The sequence below is a fragment of the Varroa jacobsoni genome, unplaced genomic scaffold, assembly GCF_002532875.2.
Source record: "Varroa jacobsoni isolate VJ856 unplaced genomic scaffold, vjacob_1.0 scaffold_821, whole genome shotgun sequence".
Classification (NCBI taxonomy): domain Eukaryota; kingdom Metazoa; phylum Arthropoda; class Arachnida; order Mesostigmata; family Varroidae; genus Varroa; species Varroa jacobsoni.
Window position 1 is genome coordinate 305,321 of NW_019213723.1, and position 21,470 is coordinate 326,790.

General features: G+C 39.0%; 2 long non-coding RNA genes across 12 annotated transcripts in view; one reads left to right on the forward strand and one right to left on the reverse strand.

Annotated features, from left to right (window-relative positions):
- Positions 1-21,470, forward strand: part of LOC111264112 (uncharacterized) — a 23,576-nt gene continuing 2,106 nt past the window's right edge. The window contains exons 1-5 of one of the 11 annotated variants that reach the window (XR_002682666.2): positions 1-726; positions 15,782-15,935; positions 18,262-18,479; positions 18,829-18,894; positions 20,385-20,492. This is a non-coding gene — a long non-coding RNA (uncharacterized LOC111264112). Of the gene's footprint in view, positions 727-9,523; positions 9,873-13,292; positions 13,438-15,781; positions 15,936-18,261; positions 18,480-18,828; positions 18,895-20,384; positions 20,493-21,470 lie in introns of those variants that run through there. The other 10 variants (XR_002682670.2, XR_002682667.2, XR_002682671.2 and 7 more) reach the window with 10 other exon arrangements.
- LOC111264113 (uncharacterized) lies at positions 2,537-11,496 on the reverse strand. Its single transcript, XR_002682679.2, has 4 exons — positions 11,041-11,496; positions 6,217-7,327; positions 4,768-4,855; positions 2,537-3,156 (listed from the first exon to the last, which is right to left on the reverse strand). It is a non-coding gene; the product is annotated as an uncharacterized LOC111264113 (long non-coding RNA).

The following is a 21,470-nucleotide window of genomic DNA, read 5'->3' on the forward strand; positions in this document are numbered from 1 at the left end:
TCGTTTGGTCTTCAATAAAAAAGGTCGAAGACATTTGTCGCGTCCTAACGTCTGAATCAAACTGAATCATTACCGAGAGCGCGTGTTGGATGCCAAAGACATATTCTCCAACAGTTGAGCGTCAGTCGTTCTTGGAAGTAATGCCAGATACGAACGTTTAAACCAGCCTTGTCTAGGGAAATCAACAACAACCATAAATCTTCCTGTAGCTTGCAAAATTGAGGGAGCCCGGTGAGGACAAACTCGCATGATGCTCATGTTATTTGGTTTGTCAATATGAGTCTGGCTTCACTTTCTTCTAAGTTCAACAAAGCTTGCAGTTCGTTTGAGTAGAGGAACGTCATTGCAAAAGCGTATCAGTGAAATCACTAGCTGTCCTTCGAGCTGTTTGGTGAGACCTCGAAGATCATTTGGGCAAACCCAGCCGAATGAAAAAAGTTCAGACTAGTTCAATGTTAAGAAGAAATCAAGTTGAGGTGCTACTTTCTTCGATGTAACAGCTACTAGATATAACCAATTGTGTGTGCTGTCTCCATTTAAACTTCAAATGTTTGTGGGTTAGATATTGTGTAAGGTATTTATTGGAAATGCGTATTGATCAGAGTACACACCGAGCCTGGTGAGCAGTACGAATGCTCGCACAGAGCACCGTTTCACCGTTGTTCTATTTGCATGAAGAAAATTATTTTCTCTTGCTTGAAGCAGTATGAGGTCTATGTTACGAAGGTAAGGTAGAGTTCTGGCGCATACTTTCAAATAAGAATATACAATAAAATCTTGTATTTTTATTTTTCTTGGACCATCATATATGCTCCTATTTATAAAAGCATTGCAGAGGACTTGCTTCATTTTTACAACGCATCCATCACAAATTACAAAGACAAACACCAAAAAAATTAATTTAAAGGAAAAATACTAATCGAAATGCTTACACGAAAAACTATCTGCTGAATGGTAGTATGTCTAACCACGAACTTGAACTTAGCCATTTTGTTAGTATGGTCATAAAAAGATGAATAAACGTTAAAAATTATCTACTGCTACACGATAATGTTGTACGAATGTGGAGGAATCCGGGCGGTCGAAGAGCCCGTTGCCATATTGCTTTATCGAAATTCCCGTTTTGAAGCTTCTTCCACTTATTAAGTTATCCAGTTGTTCCAACAAATTCAACTCAAAGAATATGTTACTGGTGACGGCAATAACCTGAGAAAAGTCCTCTTAAACATAATCTATTAAAGTTGAGAGCTTACTTATACACTGAAGATACAACTATGGTTGTTTAAATAATACCCGTTGGCCCCGTTCTGCATCAAGGTCACTGCTAGACCGAGAACTGGACCTTAAAGCTCGTCCTAACTTCGAAGAACGACGGCAAAAAAGACCTCACACTAATCCACATAGGGCTCTCTATATGGCATATAAGTAATGAGTAAAATCTTGATTATGAACATCTATAAAACTGAAGTATTTATAGTTACTCGGGATAGCTCAAATTCGTTGAACATTAGTTACTAAAACATTCGCTAAAGCGCATTCGTTAAGGAAGGGGTGAGCTCCGCTAGACATTAGCAGGTCAAAAAGTGCAGCTAGCTCGAACATGTACACAAACATGGAAAAAAGTGTCAGCCCTTAGTTTTCTGCCTAACCTGTTGTTATTCATGGTGAAGTTTTTGGCAGGATCTTCATCTTAATAATGTGATTATAAAAATTTGGGTAAATGGCAGGATGCGACTTGCAGAATAAGTGGAAGTAGCTTTGCCTTCACTCGTCACACATAGCTTTTTTGCCAATAGACTAATTATCCCTATGCTACTGTAAGTAACTGTTACGGTTCATATACCTCCATATACATATATTCATGGTATACCACTTGAAGTTCGCTGTTCACTTCGAAATTTCACATAAATGTCCTATTGAAAGGAGCCTAATGTGTGTGAACACGAAAATATCTAGATTAGATTAATACAACCTCCAAACAATACTCCGACATAGGCCATGACACAACATTACACGTAGTTAAACACAGTTTACATTTGAATTCGAATTATTGATTTCCAAGCACATATATGATTTAATAATACATATTATTATTAAATATATATGTGCTTATATATATTATAATAATAATAGTCATCTAATTCATCGTATGGAAGCCCTCATCAACATACAATCCGTTTCTGTCAGAGAGTAATGGCTGTGATGCGTTTGCATTGGGTTTAGTCAGAATTTTTTTAGGCTTGTTTTTTGATATTTTATCTTGTAATAATAGCATCTCTAGTAAAAAAATATTTGGTTAGAATTAACTTACTGAGCATTGCAAAACTATTGCAAGTTAGTAGTTTCGAGATATTGTAGTATGTTTGACTTCGCTCAAGTCAATTTTGCATTTATAGGCAACACTATACACAGATGGGTCATACAAGGTGGAGAACCTTCCTGCCTTTTTTACTGAAGATTCATAGGTCAAAATCGGCACTACGTAATAGCTAAAGACTGGCACGTATAAATAAGGCTTACAAAAAACAAGTCAACGTAAAAATCAGTTCATTCTTCTAAAAGCATGCGTTACAATGTTCGACAGACGGTTTTTGCATTATATTTGAGGTCGCTCAACGTTAAAGATACGCTTAATTCTTTTTTGTCGATGTAATATTTGTCCATCTGATTGTTGTGCTTGAAGCGCCGTACCGCCCGCTTATAAATTAAAGCTTTACATTTAGTTCGACCAATCCAAAAACAAGTCGATTAAGTGCAGTTTATACTTTGCTGCGGTCTTACATTGTAAACCAAAAATAATACCTCTGCAGGACATCGGCATGTACTGTAGTTCCTATACCAGGATTCAGGTAATTGTGCCAGTTTTCATGCAGCTAAGGATTTTATAAACAGTATTGTGCAGATAGTCATACATCTTCGTGACGATAGAGCTTAATTTGAACACGAAAGTTTTGATAATGAGATGATGACCAGACAAAGTCCCGTCCCGCAAAACGCCGCCTTTCCTCTCTGTCGATCTTTTAGATCTTTTGAGGTCTACGTTTGTCTTAGTCGTACTTCTATACTGAAGTACATTATAATCGACGACAAAATATAACTCTTCCTACGAACTGTGGCAAGGGTTGTGAGTTTCAGCGTTAACACCTTCATTCGAACCTAAAAAAATTGCATAAAAAAAGAGCTGCGTTTGACATTAGTAACGAATAGTCACTGTGCCGTGTCTCTATCACTATAACCTTTGTTTGATAGAAGACCAAACATAGCTGGCATAGATAGAAAGCTTATCCGTTCATTCCAGCTGGCCCCAACGATGCAGGTTAAGTCAACATGACAACGAGGAAGGTTGCTTTCACCTGAACATCCTTCAGAGGTTCATGTCATTTCACATCATTTTACCATTATATTATACTTATCTATAGGCATATGTGGTAATATTGTTTATATTAGTAAGAACGACCGTTGCTGATATTGTTCGTTCTGTTAAAGTCGGAAATTGAAGTTAGTACTCGTTACTGTTATTGTTGTTGCAAAGAAACTCTAGAACAAACCAAATAAGAGATAATCCTTCAAGATTAAAGAATATAATTAGCTGACGGACTATAGCTAAAATCTTGCCAATTCGTAGCTAACCTTCTATTGCAGCTGCAAATCCGTCGGCTTGTCTGCTAATTAGTTATTTGTATTCAACTTAAATTGCCAACTGGACAAGCGATAGTCTGAAGTCACTTAATAGAAATTGATTTAAAACGGCACCATGCAAAAGTGATTTACCCCATAGCTACTATAGCTTTCGTTAGAAACTCGGAAATGTTCTATAGTAATAACTATAGTAACAGTTTATCTGTAGAATACGATGGACTGCAACACAATTCGTGTAAGTTATTCATATAAGGAGACGCTGTCGTATAAAGGTTTTTTTTTAATATATATGGATCACAGAGCGTAATTATTTGTTATAATTGTTTGCTATTTGACAGTTGAGTCAAAGCGAAAAGTGGTAATTCCATCCTATTTATGCTCTGCTCGAATCGTATATCTAAAAGCTTAAATAAGGTGATGGTAAGCCAACGCCAATTCTTTCTATGGAGTCTGTATAAAATGAGTAGTAACCGAGCTACCCACGTATGCAATCCTGGCCGCAAAAGTATTTAGGTCAATTTACTTGATCTTGCCGTTGATGCCGACAACAAGATATTCGATTATTTCCGACTCCACTATTTTGTAATAGTTAAAGTCAGTGGAAAAGTCCGTCCATAACAAGTTTAGGGAACAGATGCACTACAGCTGCGTCGGGTCTCATAAGTACATTGACTGCAGGACACGTTCTGTATTCATACTGGGCCTGATAATGAACAGGTGTGCTTAGAGGACTCAGTGGCTCAGATTGGTGCAGCCCAACCGATATTCCTGATGTATAATACTGCTGTTATAACTGTTCTTCCTCTATTTTGACTGACGCTGGTCACACGTCTGCTTGGGTCGTCGCTACACTCTACCAAGTTTTTGCTTTTTTTTTGAGGCAGCTTGCAGTACCTCGTTCTCAGTCTTAACTTATATATCTATGTAACTGGTAGTAAGCCGATTCTGACGTCGGTGATGACAGCCTCACTCAGGGGCGCAAAGCGGAAGCGTTACTTGTACTCGGGCGTGTTTTGCAGACTTCATACTGATATAACTTCATAGAATTAATAAAAGAAACAAATCTTCACATAATGCCGCCTAATTTGGAACACTAGAAGGTCAAAATGCAGTTTATAAAGGACTTACGAAGCATAAGCAGTTCGCACTTGTCTGCGATCATTGATCGAATTCCGTTGGTTTTATGTATGATATACAAGTTAGCCACGAAGTGGACCTGCAACGCCATGAAGCGTTGAAGTTATAGGAAGCAACAAAAAAATCAGTTATTCTCAAGTGAAATTCGGCATTCAGAGTATTACTATTATGGTTGTACAGAGACTTTAGCGAAGCGAGTAGACGTCTTTTTAAGCAGAATCTGGGTTTCAAGGGCTTTAATCTGGGCTGGGATTAAGGGCAAGCAAGCAAGCTGTTACTAAATAATTCTCACAAATTGAAATATGCATATACCAGAATTGAGTTTACAGTACAAGCATTACATAATTAAACATACAGCTACTACGTTGGAAATAGCCGCAGCAATAGAAATAACTGCGCTTAAACTATTCAAGCCGATCTGGCCACTTGTCAATTTGATAGAAATATCGGATTCAACAAACTGTTGAATCTAATCGGCCTTATAATATGAGTTATATTCATTTGATAAACACAGGTAATCCGGATAGAAGACAGAATAAACAGGCATCGATTTGATGCGTCTAACACAGCGCGAATCATATCAATTAACTAAATGTTTATTCCGACTCGAGTTAAACAAATTTACTATGCTTTGAATGCTTAGAAGACGCTTTGTAGATGTACATATTATAATATTGTACCATCCCATGCGGTGCACATAAGATCGTGTCATAACTAATGGGTCTTACAAATAACATTTTCCTTACGTTAAGTAATTAAGCAGTTATGTGCTCAGTAGGCAGAATAAGTACAAAACTTAATTCAAGTAGCACAAAAGGCGTAGGCTTGCTTTCGCGTGCTTACTTTATAGACTCCCAGGCGACCAAATGTAGGTCGAATAGTAGTAGTCCGAGATCATAATTGGTCAACTTGGCCTAAATTTGAGAAATATTGATTTTTCCCACGAATTAGTTTACTGTCCTAAAGAAAAGCTGAGGCGGTCCGGATCTGTAGGCGACCACAGGCAAATTTCTCTTTACATTTTATGTAGCGCTTAACACGATTCCGGGCGTAAGCCCCAAAAATTTTGCTTAACTAAACGAAGATGTATCCAACATTTATTTTATAACAAGGCTTATACACAACAAACAAATATACGAAGTAAGCTAGCCATTTTCAATAACAATGCAGCAACTTCGAGGACCTTAGTAATATCTTAGCAAGGTTTCTAGCTCGAACTACCCCTCAATTTCCCTCACAGACAAACATGGAGTATCTACGTTCTCGCTTGTATTCGATAATTAAGGTGTCTGAAATCTGTCAGTCCTTCCTCCTGCCGAAATGCCGTTCACTCAGCTGTCATACGTGAGGGCTGCTATCAGTTAATTACAAAATTAGATGAAGGTAATCAAGCATGCTTAGGATAACAACAGAACATTGTCGGATCTCAGAAGCACTTACCAGGCAGCTTAAATAACGCAGTTCGTAACAACCCGGTTCGTTCGCCATCTGTCTTAACTGATAGCAGTGCTCACGTTCGACAGCGTCGTTTCCGGTCGCTAGTTCTGTTCATCCCTCTAGCGGGCTTCACTGTCGGTCATAGCGCAACACTTAATTAATGTACGTGCCAGCTTGGACTTCAGACGCTGACAGATGCGGCAACTAGCTGCGTTCGTGATAGCCTACTATCAACCTGTGGGACTTTTTGCATCTGAAGCTGTTGTCCTTGTTAGTCTCACCTCCTGTCAGAGTGCCTACGAATAGCAAGCGCTATCACCGGCGGTCACTGACTTCGAGGAAAACAAAGCCAGCAACAGCAGACGAGGCGACACCAAGCACACTTTCGTTCCCCTTTGATTCTTCTTCGCCTTCGTCTCTACCTCAATTGTTCTATCGCAATCATGGTGTACCTGCAGAGAAAGCGAGTGTTTGATAATAGTTTTCTAGACGAGATGATACCGAAAAAAAAAGGAGCTATTACAATTGCCCGGCGCAAAACGCGTTAACCATTCATCACAGAAGAGTGACGTCGAGAGAAAGAATTGCTGGGGAGCAAAGTCTTCATTTCGCCAATAACCTCATTTGTTTGGGTAGATCACCTTAATAGAAATATGCCAACGAATTATTTCATATGCTATACCAGAAGCAGCACGATCCGACTTTATTCGATCACTATTGATTTTTTAAGTAACTATGTGACTGCGAGAGCGCGATGTCAAGGACGAAGTGACCGGCAACGTCGAATAGTCTGTAGCGTCACTTCTACTATTTCGTGTGCTGTGCCTACGTGGAATGTCAAGCCATTGAATCGAAAACGGGTGCCTCGATGCATTATGATGACTGTGACGGCGCATATGGAGGAGGTGTAGGCGTTCGACGTGACGGGAGAGGTATCTGGAGAAAAGGTATAATCGTTCGACCTATTTCTTCTTTGGCAATAGGCGGTCTCACGTGCTTAGGGTTTCACGTCCGGCACCTCATACCGCTAAGCATCCGATCAGACGGCTGGCTCTTCCCAGCACGAAATGAAGTGTGTCTCTGGCTAGACTCGAACCTGGACCGTCACGTGTCCCTACAATTAGCATGTAAATATGTTACCCACTAATCTCTCACGGGGGATGCTAACGCATGGGCTGTGGGATAGCAGCCAGTAAGAGATAAATATGTGAAAATAACGTCAAAACATTAACGAGACTATTAGCGATGTTCAACGATGCCCAATTAATTAACAAGAAACATAGACATTATGAAACGAAGATCACCTTTATTATGCTAAATAATAGTCGCTAATCGTTTACTTCGATCGTAAAGCTAAATCCGTTTCTTGTAGTAAATCTAGGTCCAGTTTAGAATATATTGAAATATATATAATAGACTTAATATTTCTATTTGAGTAGGTGATTTGCAATAATCCAGGCATAACCATTTTGATTAACGAAGATTTAGTTTAGCCGAATGTTCTACCCCTTCACGTATTTAATAACGTCCTACGACAATGCACGGACAGTAAACAAATTTGAGAAATAATTGTGACACTATTCAGAGATAGCGCCAAATGTGTGCTACAAACGAAGCCAACAAGGTCCATTTAACAGGTATGGAGCTCGAGGAAAATCTTAAACTAGTGAAGTTTGTAATCGAGCAAGATTTATATGGCTTATTTTCTCGACCAGATGAGCGTCCTTTTATATGTTATAGAAACTATGCCATTCATTGATGAAATGGTACTACGTCACTAAAGCCATCGTCAAATAATAGCAAAGATTTGCACCATCCTAAAAATCCATGAAGCAAATAGCATTGTTGATTGATTACAGGCTTTCTTACAGGTAGAACAGCGCCTCGCCAGTTCGTTGCGCCCTAAGCAGCGTTACTTATTAAGTAATGCGTTATGAACTGAGAGCAGTTCCGTACTGTTTTCTTTTTTCTGGTATGTGTTCAGATGAATAGAGACAACACGCAAGAAACACTCTCGGTAACATCTTGTTATCATTATATTAGTAATACTTGCGAGATATATATAATAAAATTGCTTTATTAATATATTCTACGACTGTAACAGGACATTAACTTGTAAGCTGCCATAAATTCTAACGATGAAATCTGTTATTGCTAACCAACAAAGATGATTTTGTACGTATAGCATACGCATGCAAAATTCAACTCGGCTAAACTATAGTGTAAGGCATCAGTCCTGTAGCAACATCTTACGATGAAAATTAATTCAATTGAAGTAATTAGCAATATCAAAGACAAGATAGCTCGAAGGCAGCGCGCACAACAAACGGATCAACGTTGAATGTCTCCATTTACAAACTGCAACGGAACAACTAGGGAAAAGTTTTGCTAGAGTTAGAAAGTGCGGTTGCCTTTGGCGCCAACGCTAGTGAGTAAACGCCATCGATGATCGCAAGGACGCAGTCGTCCAGGGATAGCGCTCGACGCCTTGGTGTAATAGTGAGATGTTGATTATCACGACGACGCGTATGGCCAAAGTCCTGCCAGCCTTCATCGAAACTGCGTAGGAAGCAAAGGTTCACTGTAGACCACGCTTCGAGGTTTCGAAAGAGGCAACACTACTATGCGCCTCAATAAAAGGCCGTATAGATATTAGACCTTTTGATTCCCTTGCCAACGAATCATGTTGTTTATGGCTGTATCATACGTTTTGTATATGTGTGACCGAATTGATTCAGTGTGGATAAGAAACTGTAATCATTTAAGTTGAATAGTTTTGTAACAAAAACTCATACACCGCAGAGGGCGAGCAAAAAATATCAATGTCACAATCGAAACCCACAGATTCGCTATGTTTCATGAATATCTTACGTAGAATAATTTTTTTAATTGATCTGAAACGGAACTTCTGTTAAATATGTACCGCGACTGCGGCTCAGTGTATATTTGCAGCTGGAATCTCACAGTATTCTCTCCATCAAACTCTCAGCGCACGGGCCGTGAACTCTTAAAAATAAAAAGTGAATTAATAAAATTGCTCTAAATAGTCGTTTTGAATAAACCGGCCACAAGTCTCGTGGTGTTTAGTAAATACTCGTGCCCGCAACACGTATCGAGGAAAATGATTTGATTTTTTTAAAGCGGTAATTTCATACATGGCTGACTGCAAGGGTTCACTCGTTGTTACGTAACTATGGTCATTTTTCGCTTTGTCTCACTCCGTGGCCGGCTTTGGGGCCAGCAACCTCTCCAACACTAACCGCCTATTCTGGACTGACCCAACAGGTCTAATTTCTTTTATACTTTCTGCGAGATAATTTCATAACAATATGATCTAACACGTTCAACTGAAACAAGTTAGAATAAATAACATGTTTGTCTCGAATCGACTTATGTGTACAGCTCGTTCGACTGCTCTCAGCGTCCTTCACTAACGTCACTTTTCGTGAAGGCACCACTTCTTGCTTAGGTGGTGTGCCGTTTGGAATTCAACTAATTTTGATGTTTAAGTCCTTTTGCTCTATGCGTTTTGTTGCTGACTGAGCCTGATCCGTAAAACAGCTTAATGATATGACAACGCTCTTTTGATCAAATGTCCTCACCACGAATGCTATGGATCTAGCGAACGTGTCATCGACTCACGATGCTGCTATTGTGGCGTAAGTCATGTAATTTCTTATTCTTCTTCATGTAAAGTCTTATTCTACCCGTCTTCTTGTGTGCGCTAACATATCCGTATGTTTATAAACTTGCGCATTTTGATATCCCTGTTTAGTTGCCCCGTTTGTTATGAAGTGTTGATTTTGCGTAATAGTAAATTACTACCAGCCGGCATAGGCTTGGAGACTAGAAAGTAGTTTCGCGGGCCGGTTTAAATGTCGGATGTATAGCCGATTAGAAGATTAGATTTGTTATTGCTTTAAGTGAAACTGGATGGGTCTGGGGCTCGGATTGACGCTTTCGGGCGGAACTCATCGCCGAAAACGATCTGTATACCTACACGAAACCAACAAGGCAAAAACGACGTAAGAAATGACGATTCCAAAACATTTCGTACCGGTCTTACAGGTACTGGAGCTAATTTACGATTTTCGCTGTCAAAAACGGTACTGTCAGGGCCCAAACGAAAGCCCTCGTTAACCTGCCTTGACGATCTTAAAACGGCGCGTGCTATCATATTTGCCTAATTTCGATTGTAGGAACTATTTGGCATTCACTCGTATAACACTTATTAAAGAAATTAATGGTAGCTATGTTATAGGTTTTGTCTGCATTTTTATTATTTGAATAAAAAATAACATCTCAAAACAGATATTTGAAATAATATGTTTGCGTTACAACGAGTTGTTGGTTTACGGATTACGTGGCAAGCGGCAAGCAGCAATTAAAAATAGATTACGATATGACAGTGACATCTCAATGTATGCTAAATCTGGCGTTCGGGCGTCCCCTGTACCCGACTGGTGGAAATGTTTTTGAGAAACTAAAGGATAAATAAACAAATTATTCATTGGTCGTCGTTTGTACAGGTGTAGGCATGTGTAGAATAAGAGACCAGTGGTCGGTACATACAAATGCGCATTGATGTTCAGGGTTATTCGCTGAGATATAATGAGAAATCTACTTACTTCACACTTCTTCGTCACAGAAATATTCTATGTTATACTGCTTAAAATTGGACGTTAATGCTTCGTGCTTGTTATAATTGGTTCACTACACATTGTATACGACATCTAAGACTTAATTTGCCTAAAAGTCACCATTGACTTCTATAGCTGGTTAAAAACTGTCAACGTAATTATCTGTGTTATTATGATTATTACGTACTCATTTGGCAGCATCAGTAGTAGATTTTCTTTGTCGTTGCTGTCGATCCGCGTGGTTTTCGTGGTGCTGTCTTCACTATTGCTATACCTGGCAAAGTTTTTTCCTTGCCATATAATTCAACTAACTGTCCATAGTCAGCTTGAACCCGTGCCAGTCGGTGGCTATCTAGTACTCGCATCTAGTAGTCGATAAATTTTTCACACGCCTAAAGCTCTTGATGTCCAGGTGTCGTGGCCGACTTTTCGGCCCTCATTGGCCCTTTCCTTGAAAGGATTACGATTGCGCATTTGAACATATTATATGTCAGCTTAAGTCTATACTGCACTTGAATTGTGTTATTCAATAAGGCTTTGACGCTCTAGGCGTCTGGGCTAAATTGCCCGCGAGCAATAATCCTGATATCTGCATGAACTTCTAGTGCTATATGTTGAATCTTTTCCAAGACCTTATTAGCACTTCTTTTAAAACTGTTATATATATATACAATGTTAAAAAACATAAAAAATTAATTTACCACGTGAGCAGGTTAAGGTTTCATATTCGTGGGAAAATTTTGCCTCCTGGTTTTTTCCATTGGGAAAAACCAAATGTATGTACACAAATTAAAATATTTTTGGCTCCAATTGACTCTCCACGTTGAAACATACACGCCGAAACGGAGAGCATTTCCTAAATAGTGCCATCTAAAACATGGTCTTGTTAGCTTCTCTTGCTGCTGCTGCTGCTGCTGCGCTTTTCATATTCTTTATGCATGGATATCTCTAGGTCGCATTAGGTTAGAGCTAAATTGTGGCCTTTTGAAAATCCGTCTTGGTTGTTCTGTTCTCCTTGGCCACTTACCTCACACCCCTGGATTGCTAGAGCGTGTTCAAGCGTGTCGCTTGTAATAATATCGTCTTTAAAATAGGTCCTACTGGACGTGAACTCGTTTTGCAGGACTGCCTACTTATCGAATTTCATGTTACTGCCCACTGAACCATTACTCACTTTATTATATTCACTGATCATATTCGCCGTTCCGGGATTTCGTTTGGGTATTTTGTAGCGAGTCTTAGACATACTAATTATAGTACCGTGATCAGGTCCATTGTATATGGCCCTACAGTTGTCTGTCAGCCCCGCCATGTTCCAACGTGTGTTGCTACATATTATTTCGTACATGGCAGCGTCAGGTTTGTTGTACAAATGCCGCTAAATTGTGCTTGCTTTATAATTAACGAGAATAGGAATATAATTAATAAGAAATACATTGTTGCCCTTTTGCTTAGCTCGTGAAATGCTTCGTCGCTCGAATGTGCGGCGTCTCTGCTTGGTTGTAGGGCTGTTTATCTCAACCGATGATTGATAGATATCGGCGTATTTGCTTGATTTCGTTAATTTGCGGCGCTTTTGTCGTCTCTAATGCCCTTTGCGTTGCCTGCATTTTAATATTCAACTTTATTAATCGCATATATTTTACCGTTAACTTTTCTAGTGATTTGCTTTGCAGTTTGCAGACGGCTAATGCAATGGAACCCTTTATAAATTTTAGTCACAATCACACCCTGGCTCACCCTCACCACACTGGTGCACGCGTCTATACTAATCTTGCTGCCGAAATTTCCTCGGGTGTTCTGCTTGTTTTTTATTTTCCATTAGAGTTCGCTGACAAGGCTATCGCTGCTAGTGCGAATAACAATAGACTCTTCTACCTTTCTCAATAAGCATCACAATGAATCCTGTTAATATGGCCAGCAATCTTACTGTCTATAGTCAGAACGGCGGGCTGAACTGTCTGTCGCAAAGCCCTGATCAGCAAAATCACCCATATAGATCACTGAATCATACACTTCTGTTTGTATGCCATAATACTGACCCTCTAGGTAGTCTGAAAATTAAAAAGAAAACTATGCTTTTTTTTCCACGTAACCCTCTTATTGTTGATGTAATGATTATCCCTTTTTTTTTTTGAGGTGTTTTTTCTTTCTGACTGATTGTGGATAATAGTATTCCGGTCACAAAATGTTCATGCTGTATACTGTTTTTCTATTGATTACTGACTTTCATCTCATCTATTTATAAAGTACGTTTTCTCTATAGATTTCACGTCTCTTTTGGTTTTAAAAGTATAAGCCAAATTTCCTCGATAGACATTTTCTATGTAATGACCATTCACTGTCTACTCCTAGACTATCCAGGATTTACGAAGGTTTGCCGTTGATCGTTACGTGTCGGCTTTATATGCAGATAGTAGATAGTAGAATACTTCGCTTTAGAGATATGAATATCAGTTCTAATTCATCAAGACAACAAGTTTATCAAGCTTGTTGAAATGAAAACATGGAACACGTCTGTATTGTGTTAAAAATGGGCCAGATGGCACCACCCGGTGTGCCATGATCTAATCAGCGCTTGCAGGTTAGCATTGTTAGTCTTTGGTAATGCTTCTCTTTTAAAATATTTGCAACGGTGTTTCCAAAGACATTACCTTTCACGGTAGAAGTTAGCTTCCAAATGATGTGACTATAATTAGGAATAGTGAAATTTATAAAGAACGTGCAGAATCTTCCAGGCCAAGTGCTAGTGCACCCGTAAAGCACACTTCGGTGCGGAGTACTTGAAAAATAAACCACGGATGTGCATCGGTCACGGCCATCAAAATAATCCACTAACAATGCAAATATACATTGTGTACGATTTTAACAGGCGGTCTACCATTATATTTTAAAGTTCATTATACGTTTGTCATATTGCCGTGACTGCTTCGTAGAAAATAGATGCAATATTCCTGTGTAAGGCAAAGTTAACTACACCCGTAGCTATAAATATATGCGCTCTTTCTTGCCCAGCATTGCATAATATTTGGAATATGCAAGAAAACCATGGAGAGAATAACCCAGCTGTTGTGTTAGATTAGACATAGACATCGTGCCGTCGCTCAACAAAACGTAGAGTTGCGAAACTTTTTTAAACCTAAACTGCAATGTCGTACAACCCGCAAAGCCTAGAAAAATAAGTCTCTTTAAAGTCTCATTTTGAGCATGTTTATAAATGATTCTATTTATGCCAAGACTGAGCCCATTCCCTTAGCAGACGGTATCTTCGGCAACACCCCCGATGCGTAAACTAGTTCCAGCGCTTAACAGAAATTCTGTCGTTTCGGGTCTTCACAAGCATTCCAGAACAAGGAGTCCTTCCACTGTATACATAATTATCGACATTTGTGACCGCCTTGATCATGCGCTTGCTGATTTGCGCAATGTACATATGTTATATTATTAGGGCTTTGAGGCATACATAAGCTTATTGCAGGCATCACCTGCTCAACGCGCTTAATTTCTTGGCGGTTGTTGCAAAAAATGTCACGCCACACAAATTTATCATGATCATCATCTAAATCTACTAGGCTATTCAGTAACTTTGTAAGCGTGTGCGGCCGTATTAGAATTCACGATATAGCATGATGCGACCGTGTCAATTCGGTTGGTCGCTGCTACATCCACAATTTCCGTCTGAACTTCATATACAGTAGCAAAGAGCTATGTGGTTATCTTACGCATTAGCATTTTGAGCCCGGACGAGACCGTTGCAATTGTTCAATCCGATTCAGCGCTGGATTTTCTTACTATGAGACTTCCACACGACTCAGGCCCGTGCAAGCCCCCTGCCCTGTTTTTAATTAAACTGTACTGATATTGACACGGTCCGAAGGAAAGGCTCGACCCCGCTAGTGTTAAAACGAGCAGTATAAACTGCCATTTTTGCCGATATTGTGGCCTCTATATATAGATGCAGCAGATATTAACAGATAGATTTAGCTGTTCACGTTTAGCCCTGACGTTTTAGTTTTCCACGTCTGAATGTGTTCTCGCCGACTTACTCAACTTTCTCCTTAGTTTGCGAAAACATGTAGATTCCTGTCCGATATACAGTGAACTGCGTCTGTGCCTGATATGACAGGGAATGCTGCACTAAATGTTCGCTATATTGCCGTGACTCTCTATAATATCTCGAAACGGCCTCGCTTTAGGGGAAAGCCTAGATTAACTGCACCGGCCACTGTGTTGCTCAAATTTATCTTCCGCACTAGAAACAAATTATATCGAATATAATTTAAGACTCATGGAGCACTTGTTGGTTCCTTGATTGTATTAGACTTAGCAGAATGGTCCGATTGAATCTCTCGGATTCCCTGTATAGCTTCTATTTCAAGGCTAAAAGGTGGTGATAACATAGTTGAAACGGATAACAACTGAATCACTTTCGGCTATACCTTGTTTTTCAAATTACTGGATGCTAAATCATAAATAATTGTAGCCTTTAATGGTATCTGCTGCATAGAGTTTCATGTCTATATTATATTTAAATGTTGACGGTTATATTGACGGTTCGTATTTACTATAGTCTACCTAATACACCAGTCACTGGAGGCTGGCTGGCCTCAGGCCGCACCGTTATGAGAAACAGAGTCACAAATAGCTAAACTCGTTTCTGGTTTAATACAAGAAAATTATGGCCAACAAGTACTTCTGATCTAACAAATGCTATCATTTAACTAACTTCGGCCATGCTTTTCTGCACGAAAAAATCTGCAAGCTCTTAACAGCCGTCGTCAAATAGCATCGCAGTAAATTTGTTCCTCGGGCTTATTATCCAAAAATGTGGGCTTGTGTTTACTTTAGCTACGCTTCATCAAGTTTATTCGTTGGTAAAAACTTTTACCATGTTGTAGCACAGAAAGTAACACGTGTCATTTTTTCAGGAAGCAGGCGAAACACCCGCTTTCCCTTAACTCTGCCGTGAGTTAGCTAATTCACTGAAAGACAGTTGACCAGAAATCTTGATGCTGCCTAAAGTCTCTACCCTGATTGCTACGGTACGGTGACGTGCGACATTGTGGATTCAGGAAGCACAAGGTTCACGCCCACCTTTTGAGTAAAAATACATATTATTGTATTATTAAATAGGTCTAGGGCTATTTGATCTATATGGCCTTAAAAAACATTAATTGGCTAAAACAAACTTCTTGGGTTTCAAACTTGAAGAGATATGAAATGTTCAAGGCTTTAGTCGGTTAGCTTGTCGACTTTACAACTTTATGAGGCCATTGCATTTACTGACGTTAAGAAGCCTAATCGGCACAGTACACTGATTAGACAAAAAAAAAAAAAAAACTAACCAAACTCAGTTCACCGAAGACATGTTCCAAAATGTTTACATTAAAGAACACAGACACATTTTTTCTGAGAGCACAGAGCATACTTTGATACACGTCGAATATATATTAACTAAAATTTAGTTAAATGTAATTTTTTTAGAACCACTTCTGAAGACGCTAGTTTGGCTATTCAATAGCTGTAAGAGTTTAGGCTCTCCGGTCACTGCCAGACATTTTGTACCAAACATTTGAAATATATTTTCAGTTATTCAGCGCATGCGCAATAGCTGAAATCGATTAATGTGGTTGGACAACCGAATGCCAGCTTGCGCTCGCTATAATATACTTTCGAGTTGGCGAAGCCCCGTTTAGACCCGTTGAACTATCAAATATGTAAATAACATTTTTTCTTCTCGATGATATTTGTTTTTCGTAGCATAAATTCAGCCTAGCTGAGATGTTGACCGAAATAAGGCTCTCCAAGCAAAGGTAGCCCCAAAAGACAAAGGCAACAAATTCAGCAATTTTGTGTAATATACCATGCCCACCGAGACATGCAAATAACGTCTTTGAACTTCCTGGATTGCCATATTTGTACGTACGATACCCGTCTGTTGTTAAAACAGTCTGCGATACCAGTCCAAGTTTTACTATACGGATTTATAAAAGGTATGGCTGAAACCTAGATTAATCCGTCGGATGATAGCAGCAGCAGCAACAAAAATAAGTAAAAACAGACAGACTCAAAACCTTCGAAATTAAGGAGATCAGGTTTATCGAAAGGACTCCTTTACGTGACGTCCTTCATTGCTCCACACTTTTATGACAAAAACCCACGACGCAGACACATCCAGGCTTAAATTCTAACTAACCCCTAATATGCTTTCGCTGTTTTCCAAATCCGAACAAGCATAGCAGTATTCGAATAATAAGGTGGACAAGGCTCAGAGGGCGCTATGTCGCTGAATAGCATACTTAGTATTATCATTTTATGTTACGCTGCTCGATTGGAAGAAAAACATTGGCGGACGTTATAACATCAGTTAAGCATCGCTATAGACAGCGGCAGTAAGGGCCTAAGCAACTTCCTAGAAATCTTGCTTTCTTAGAAGGCAATCGGTCAACGATTGGCAGCAATACAATTAAATAAAAAGGTTTGCTTGGGAAAACCTAATGAATATACATACCCTGCGTATCAAATCCAACACCTCGTAATACTCCGAGTAAGTGGATTTAAAGCTTTAACATTTACCAAGAGATCTTATAAAGCTGTCCCTTAAATAAATCTTTCACGAAAGGCCTTAAAGGTGAGTAAGTTGGTTACTGTTGTACTAACTGTTCACTGGCGCACTTTCTATAATTTGGCAGAAGAGCTGGTTCCACGTAGAGGCGATCATTTAGCGCAATTTTATTATGTAATCTGGTACAACCTAAAGTATTGCTATGACTTATCCATCTTGTAAAACTCACTCAGGCACGACAGATCTATGGGACCTGTTCTGCAACGATGCCAGATTCCGTGCGTAAGAGATTGTCTGCTTAGTGACGGATTGAACAGTGCCGGCTCAGGTCCTAATCCTCTACCAATTTTTGACAAGCCATGTAAATTACCCTCAGCTTTCTCAGATGAGAGTTGGAATAATCTACTAAATGCATTTATTCAATAGCAGTTCTACAAACCGCACTGCCTTGTGCTCTTAAAGATTTTGCACTCGTTTTAAAATAGGTACTTATTAGGTTACTTATTTCCATACGAAATAAGCTAACGCTTGAGTGTCTGTAATACCGGATAAGGCAAACTGTTCTATGCAAGCAGACGAAGTTGACGTTCTAATAAAAAAAAAAAAAAAAGCTGTTTTGAGCAACTGTAACGATGTATGCACCTTTAAAATACGATCAGCCATAACTTGTATATAATGCACAGAACATACAGGTGGTGCTTTGAAGTTGTGTGTATCTATTTGCCAGATAAATCATTTATCGACGAAACGCAGCGCAAGAACGTATTTACTCAAGGGATCTGCAAACATATGCACAAGTTACCATATTCAAATAGATGTTTAAACTTTGATATTACATTACAGCAAATGCCACCATTTACGGAGTGCGACTGTTCGGCGGAATCTGTTTCGAGTACGCAAACCGCTTTGTTGATACGAACAATTAGCTACCTGGTAAAGGGGCTCACAAGCAAATTTCTCTGATGTCTTAATTCCGGTCAAATCGGAACGTAATGTTGCCGGAATCTGTCCAAGAAAATTGTGGACAAATGTTCTAGCTGTCCTAACTGAGTCCGTACCAAGTAAGAACAGCCTCTACGCAAAGTGCGCGCGTGTTAGTTCTTAACGCATAAACTCTTAAGGCTACAATTTGCAATTTATTTAGTTTATTAAAGGTTTTGGATTCGCCTAAAAATTGCGGCCAGTTATGGAATTTGTTTAGCAAATTATCTGGGACTGCGTTGTCGTAATCGGGCTGAAAAAAAATTAAAAAGCTCAGCTAGCTGAGATAACATTAAATAGCTAAATAGTTCACTTCAAAAATAAAACTAGGTGTTATGTGCTTTGAGCCCTTTAATGTGATAAACTGCAATTACTAAGGTAGGTATTTTTGAAACATGCACTAGCAATCACGTATTTGTATTCATCCAGGAGCTGATTAAGGCATCGGTGCCGTAAATATACGTGGACAACGAATACACTCATCACCAGAAACCGGTGCGTACTTTTGTAATCATAAATTTGTACTACAATGGGAATGATTGTGTTATCCAGACATTTTTAGGCACGGTTTCAACTCAAAAGAAACACTCGGCTCTTCATGGATGCATTATACGTTAGTATCTGTACGTACTTCTCTATCAATTAAAACAGCCTTTAAGATGTACTGTAAACGACGTGTTTGCTGGTAAAAATGTATCACTACAGAGACCCTTAGCCTTAAAGGATACACACAAAATTCTGTACGGATAAATCGATTTTACGAAGATTCAAATCATCGCGGAAATCGTAGCGTTTAGTTGAAGCGCTGAAGGTCTGAGAGACCTATTTCCCGTTCCCATTATATTTTTAACTTCTAAAGTTCCTTGCTATATTCTTAATCACATATGATTGTTATTGTTACCGGTAGTGCAGTAGTTGTGGCAGCACAAAAAAAGTGAAATCCACTAAAAAGTCAGGAACTACGTCCGCTTTGTGACAACTGCTTTGAAGGTTTACGTTTGATAAGCGTCTATAAGCCAGAAAAATCGCGCGAAACAACTGACACCTATGATGTCAAGCCAACTTCCGATCTTCTGCGTACCTTAAGGATACCACATTTTTATACTTGCATCTATTTTCATCTTTATTCCATATATTCCTGTGGGGTGCTACCGTAATGTTGGTTATAGCGATATGCCAATAAATAAAGAAAATGCGTTAATTATCAAACGCAGCCGCTGGATTATTTTAAATAATACAAAGTAAGCCAAAGTGAACCTTTTTTAGTAGTTACTTGAACCTACCATAATACATAGTTTTGGCCGGTACGGACATACGCTGCAGTATCATATGGAAATAGTATGGATTCTGTTCATCTTTCCAATAGGTAGGAGCTATTGGCACGATGGTACACTAATTCTTGTTGACGCTAAGTCTGCTATGGGAAGACAGGGACGTTCGGTGATGTGCCCACATTAAGGAAGTACGCCGTAATATTTTCTTACAGTAAATACTAAATAACACGCTGTTTAGGAGTGTGTTCAAGCAAATGGACCGTCATGCACCAAACGCAATTTTTATCCAATGAAAACAATTATGGTATCAAACAGCGATGATAAGGATAATTAAAACAACAATTTTTTAGGGATATTTCATTATTTCCATGAGCAATGTGATAGTTAAGGACGCGTTGGTCAGAAGCGGTACTTCAAAAACCTGCTACTGATATCCACCAGACACTAGCAATCCATAAAAACAGCAGCCTGTCACTCGTTATTATAAATGCATTGACACTTTTGAATACGTTCATAGGTGTCTAAATAATAACATTGACAGGCAATAACTTCTAGTCATCGTTAAAACTATTGTGAGAATACTCTTGTCTTTAAAGCTTTCTTTAAGTTCAACAATATAGATTAATACTCAACACAGCTCCTATGTAATCATCCGGATGTATAGTGTTTGCCTAAGCATTGTTTTGTTTGTGTGTGTTGAATCAACTTTAGTTGCAAAAGGCGATTACAACTGGGTCTGCCCTATTTGGCACTCTAGGCACGTTTCTTGCGCGGCGTCTCAGCGGAGGACGGGTACACACCCTCTATAACCCGTTTTAGGTAAGTAACACAAAACTTCAACAGTAGATAGATACAACAAATTGAGCCAGATTGAGGGTTTCGGTAGCAAGCGAAAGTTATACTAACAAATCGTTTTTGGATAATGTTTAACGTTGGCTTTGCAGGCGCGTATACATATGTAGAGTCCAGAGAGTTTTTCATTAGTATGACGGTGTGTTTTCTTACAACGTTTACAAAAGGGTTAAGCAACACTTGTCGTTCCCCAATCTAATTGTTCAATTTCCAATTCTCTAGATTTGTTCTTACATGTAAAATTCGGTCAGCTTTTTTTGCTAAGTATTCTATGAATATATGATATCTGCCTTGAGCAGAAGAAGACATCAACCGAGTGATGTAGTCAGATCGAATTCGCTACGGATTAATGAGAGAGAATTGCATGGCGGGCAGATATAGTTCATGTTTCCATTTTGATGCCGTAAATACGCTGGTCGAACATTGTACGTTCGACGTTCTCCATGGATTCTGTCCGACTCTTGTAGACACACAGATGGGCGTATGTATGTTCGTTGTGTACTTGCTAAAAATCAAAGTGTCGATTTTTAGACACTGTGGATTCAACAAGGGTAGTATCAAAATTACAGTGGGTGATCACTGTCTTTGGCACGATGTAGCGCTCTGCCCGAAAACTATAGCATCAACACGAATCAGTCTGTCAAGTGAAAATAAAAACATGGTCCAATTGCACAATCGTTATTATCGAGAGCATGCATGGTATAATCGCTCGTATCTACAAAACAAGAGCTTTTTGATCTAACATTTGAACTAGAAAAAATAATCAGTGGCAGCTTTTCGAGCGGGATATAACAAGTGGCAATGGGTAATTTGGATGGAATGATGTAAAAAGTGGCTCTGAAAGAAGTTTCATAAAATGATCATCTTCAAGTTGTAATTGTCCATTTCAATAAATGATAATTTTTACTAAAACAAATGAAATTCATATCGCTTTTGATCTCCCAT